Source organism: Maylandia zebra, linkage group LG22 (genome assembly GCF_041146795.1).
Source record: "Maylandia zebra isolate NMK-2024a linkage group LG22, Mzebra_GT3a, whole genome shotgun sequence".
NCBI lineage: Eukaryota > Metazoa > Chordata > Actinopteri > Cichliformes > Cichlidae > Maylandia > Maylandia zebra.
In genome coordinates, this window is record NC_135187.1 from 5,206,611 (window position 1) to 5,212,737 (window position 6,127).

Sequence of the window (6,127 nt, forward strand, 5' to 3'; positions counted from 1 at the left end):
TAAAAGTGTGGATGCGCTGGATAGTCACTTAGAATCTATCTTTTCCTCACATCCGCATAGCAGCTTGCCCATATCAGTAGCATCAGTCACTGAAGAGGAAATGTGCACTGTTTTATCAAGCTCAGCAATGCCTCGGCACCTGGACACCAGAAGCAAAATTTCCTTGGTCAAGGAATTGACCTCACAGTCCATTGTTCTTTCAGTGGGCTTGTTTCAGTTATTGTGCAAATGTACTGTTTATGAGGTTGGGGAAACCTGCAGTCAGCTGAGACTGAAGAAATCACTTGGATAAGTGCTGAAACGTTTCTCCCACTGAAAACAGATGTACAGGATCAACCTTTTGGAATCTACTTAGCTGGATGATTGCGCATGCATCAAGAAATCTTATTGGGTGTTAACCAAAGTACTGTGGATTCAAACTTGTTAACTATTGGGTTTGCCAGTTTATATTCATCTGGAACTCCTCTCGGTATTCCCATTGCATCCATACATGTTGGAGAATTTTGTGTAAGATCAAAATTGTCTAATATAGACTGTCTACTTAGATTTCTGGACTGCTGTACCTTTTGCCTATGTCCTATAACTGTTACTGGCAGTCCCAACTGGTACCTAACCAGATACTAGGGAGGAAATTTAACAGCCTTTTCCCTCCACAATATCAAAACAAATCTACCCATGATATCAAAATCTTGAGGAATTTGACCATAAAGTCACATTCATTGTGTTGTTACCCCAGTCAGGGCTTATCTCTCCCACTTTGGTAAGATTCCTCCGTGTCAGACATGTATAATTACCCTCGTTTGGTGTGAAAACTGATGGTGTGGTCAAGTCGGGTGCTATAGGAAACAAAAGCTCAGGACAGAACAGTTATCAGTCATGTGTTGACTATGCAAAGCTAGTATACATTTAAATTCCTCTCGATCTTCTGGGTATAATGGTACATTATAATTGGATCTATCAGGGTTAAACTCAATGAGTTAAATTTTGTCTTTCTTTTTTGAGACATCAATAACATATGCCCTTACTAGTTGTATTCTACTTTTTACTGATTGACTACCTTCAAGGAAAAAAAAAAACAGTCCCGTGGACGAGTTCTTGCTATTACATAAATCCATTTTGGATGTGACAAATCGGCCATGTCTTTTCTTATATACAAATATTGTTTTGGCTATTTTACTCTTGAAAGTTCGATTAGCATTTTTTACAATGCCCTGCAATGCTGGATGGTAAAATGCTTCAGAGATGAGTAACACCAAGAGCTTTCTCCACCTCTGCCAAATGTTTTTTGGAGCAGAACCAAAACCGAATCCACACAGGCAGTTCAGGAAGCTGACCCAGGGCTGGCTGCATGGACTCCCCGGAGCCTCCAACGGAGACGGAAGATGGCTGGAGCGGCTCCTCAGACGCTCCAACGGAGACGCATGTCTGGGCCCCTCGAACCCCCAGGGGAAACAGACAGCTGGCGCAGTTCTCCAGAACCCCCAGCGGGAACAGACAAAGGACCAGCATGTGTACGGACCTCTGGCGAAGATGAGACAGATAGCTGGAACAGTTCTCCTGAACTGCCAACGGAGACAGATGGCGGCGTGGGAGCGTACTGGATGGCCTCTCCTGAGGCTCCAGTAGGAACAGATGCAGGGTCAGAAGGTGCAGAGACCCCTGACTGAACAGTTAGCTGAACAAGTGGTTTAGCTAAAAGGTAAACAAATGCAACCGATGCATGAAACTATACATTTTTAGACATAAGTTGGAATGGCCACCGTTTTCTTTGTGAGTATTTATTACACGGCGTGCTGCGGGGAAAAGCCTGTTCTAACGTTTCAGTCTAAGGTTTATTTTTTATCACCTGTCGGCTCTTTTTTACTTCTCATCCGTAAATAATCTGCTCTTTCACGTGATTCAGTTTATTTTGAAAAGTCTCAACAGGATCTTGAGCTTTATTGTGAAAGGTTTATGTGGAACATAAACAAGCGGACACGTGATGGTGTTACCGTCGTTGTTGCTAACGACAACGTCCGTAGTGTGGTTATATTAAATATAAGAGAAAGAGAGAACTTCAAGAAATTAATATAGCCACTACAGTGACCATCAAAACGATGAAAAAATATTGCTGTAAAAAGTTTATTTTGCGACACCATGAAACAAACGATAGCGTAAAATGAAACGATAGACGTTTTTATATCGTCATCCGATATATATCCTTATATCGAACAGCCCTACTTCCAGGGACTCTTTCAGTCCAAATTGTTCAGATCTGCTTAAATGATGGCGAGATTATCAAACTAAAATTTCAGTGCACTGTGAAAGTAACAAAAATAAAAAGTGTGGTTATATTAAATATAAGAGAAAGAGAGAACTGTAAGAAATTAATATAGCCACTACAGTGACCATCAAAACAGTGAAAAAGTATTTCTGCAAACGTTTATTTTGTGACACCACTAAACAAACGATAGCGTAAAATGAAACGATTAATTTTTTTATATCGAACGTGTGAGGAAGAAATTGAACTCACAGATAGCTGCATGCTCGAGTAATCATAGCTCTGTTTCCCTCCCTCTGATGCGTTCTCAAGCAGCTCCTGCTCTGAAAATGTGTAGCTTGCTCATCAGCTTAGAAGTGACTGCATGCAAAACAACAATCAGACTCACTCACACCCGTGCACACACACAGGCCCATTCTGACGTCAATAACGAGCCTCCCTTCGCGTGTCCTGACACGAGGCTCCACACAGTCCTTGAATGTAGCTTTACCCTGCACGTTGGTAAAGGCTTTTATGTCACCCTCGGTGATGGGCCCCTTCTCTATGTGTGCCCGATACTGGGCCTCACGATCCCCGATCATGGCTCTCCCCGAGAGACTTAAGTAGTTCCCAACTACACTCCGTATATACGAAACTGAAAGTATAGTCATACAAAGTTGTTCCCAGATGAGATCTGCTTTGGAAGTGTGGATCCGTGCCCGTCGAGGGGGAGACAGACACTATACAACTGGCCCAGCAACAAACCTTACGTCCTGGAACTTCTCTACAGGCCACCTAAGGTCCTGGCTGATGTCAGGCTTCGGCCCGTCGTTCCCCTCCTCGGCGAACTAAGATCCCACATCCGCCTCGAAGGACCAATTAAATATCAGGGATTAGGGATGGGTATCGTTTAGGTTTTATCCGATACCGGTGCCAAACCGGTACTTTTGAAACGGTGCCGGTGCTTAAACGGTGCTTGAACCGCTGCTTAAAGAATGGAGAACCCAAAATTGGTCCAAAAACTTCTCATGTTCAGCTGTTTTTTTTTTGTAAAAAGATAACAATGTTAGCCTTTTCTGCAGCTATAGGGCATATATGGTATCACTCTTGGCTGGAAGCAGTGCTTAAACAATGGAAAAAACACAAACTTTGTCCAAAAACCTCTCATGTTTAGCTGTTTTCCACTTTGTCTTTGGTCATTTTAGCCTTTTTGGCCAGGGTGAAGGGAGTATCTGCCATCAAACAATAAGGCAGCCGCATGTAGCTATGATGATGTTTGCTAGTTCACCTTACATGCATTAATGTAATAACGTGGTTAGCCTACTCAACGTAAATTACACACGAACAACATTAAGCTACGCAGAGAAGAACGGCTGCTGCTGCATCATCATCCTCATCATTTCTGCTACACTGGCAGGGCTAGGGGCCAGGACTCTCCTCTTCGGGTTTCTGGGGGATGTTGCTAACTCCGGGTCCGATAACAGGCACCACACCCGCAGTAGATGCGCTCGGTGTGAGGTCTCGCAGCAAGCTATCAAATACGACGCATTTTTCGGCTTTTAAAAAAACCGCTATGCGTTGCCAGGTGTTTCATTGGATTTGAGGTGTGACCTCCTTTGCATAGTATCACAGTATCAGCTTAAAGCACTTGTTGCAGGCTGCTGAGTTTGCATCTTTTGCTGTGAAGTACAACAAGACTTTGACTGCTTCACCTTGGGCATTTTTAATCTGTAGCTCTGCTCTAAAAGAATGTACGTACCTGGACCCGCCCACTATCCTCGTAAACGTAAAATGATTGGTGATAATTCAAAGTGTATGACATCTCAGGAAAAAAAAGCACCGAAATGTGCGCTGCTTTTCGGTCTGGTTACTGCCGTTTATGTCCGAACCGGTGCCATCATGGCACCCATCCCTATCAGGGATATATACCTGAAACTGCTGGATAAGCAGACACTCACTCAAGAACGAGATAGCACAGCACTCTTTATTGCATTTGCTGAAAAGGAAGTAGCTGCCTCCGAACTACTTCAACTACCTTCCCTCTGCAAGCTGCTTTCATTGGTTAGCCTCATGAATATGCATTTTACAAATACATGTGACATGCCTAAGCAGGCATATCTAAACAACATCAGTCTGTGTGTGTGTGTGTGTGTGTGTGTATTTCTGTGTGACTTCCTGCTGATTACAAAAGGGTCATCTATGCTCCTCCAGTATATGGCTCAACTTTAACGGTTCACCATATACAAGCATAGGCGAGCCACTAAGTGGCCGGGAGTGACCATTCCTCGGAAGATAAGGAAACCAGGATCTCGCATGTAATGTGCCTGTAGTTAAACATTACGGCCTCCCCACAATTTAAAGGCTGGGGAGGAGAACAAAAGAATATCTGAACATACTCTTTAAGACAAGGCTTACAACCTAAAGCACAACAATAACAACATTTCATGAAATCACTCTAACAGCGTACTCACTTATTTCCTCATACAGATTACAGTGTTTACCCTCCACTGCGCAGCACCTGATCTTATCAGTTCTGTACGTTATAAAAAGTTTTTGTTTAACCATGCACGAAGTCCTAATCCTTCATTTGCACAGTAAAATGTTTCCTCTTTTTCTGTTTGGTCATGTTCCCTCTAGTTAGGCAAAGGACTTATGAAGGTTTTTCTCTATGATTGCAGAAACCAGATTTTTACTTAACAGCTCTTTTCCTTTAAAGTGCTACTGTTTTTGCTTCCCTGGTAAAATCTCTTTTACTTTATAACATGTTAACTTTCTGAACATATCTTGTTTTACCAACAACAGCATTGTTAACATCTTTATCTTATCTTTGTGGCTCTTTTGGGGAAAGTTATGTAATTTAGGACTACTGTAGAACATTATTTACTCCATTAAGCTCTCACAGCAAGAGTTTTTCTTTTTTTTAAATCTTGCATTAAAAAAAGAAAAAAGAATTCCTAAATCTTTGGAAACTGTAGTAGCTGAAAGGACTGATATTTAATTTCCAACCCCTATGAAGACTGGAGAAGAATGTTTTCAGCTACAAATAATCCATGAATCAGGGTTGAACCTTGAAAGAGGCTGTACTTTTTTAAAATGCCTTACAAGTGATCTGGGAAACAGCTGTTTCCATACCAGGACATGATGTTCTGCGTGAAGATGCTTTCCACAGCACCTGTATAGAAAGTCCTGAGCATCCCTGGAGAGACCCTGAACTTCCTCAGTTTTCAGAGGTGGTACCTGCGTTCACTTGGGGTGGGATGTAAGACCATCCTTAGACTATAACCTGAGTTTTAATATTTAGAGATCTTGGTTTATAGATTTCAACATGAGCCATAGTTTTTGTTTCTTGATACTTTTATTAGTTTCATTTTGTTTTTGTCATGGTCCTGGTACTTTTACTTTTGATAGTTTTATGTATTGTGACTGTGGTCCCATATGGAAAAGAAATAGTAAAAACTTATATGTGATTACTCATGAAAGTGGCCACTTTCTTATTACTTTCATATATTGTTTTAGTAAGTATCCAAAACATACAAGTTTCATTATATAATTTTTCAAGGGATCTTATATATGTTTTCACTCTTGTATGCTTTTCATACAAGTTTCACACAAGACAGATACAAACTTTATAAGATTTATATATATCTTTTCCATATGGGGTGTTTTGGTTTCCCTGGGTTTAGTTGTGTTCCCTGTTTGGTGTCATCCTTGCCTGTGTATCCCCTTTTGTGTTGTAAGGTCTCTGTGTTAGTCTGCGTCTCTGAGTCTGTGTCCGTGTGTGTGTGTGTGTTTCCTGTTTTACATTGAAGGTCCGTGTCTGATCTCAGTGTGTTCAGTTTACTTTCCCCTGGTTCGTCAGGTCTGATTACTCCCAGCTGTGCCCTCCTT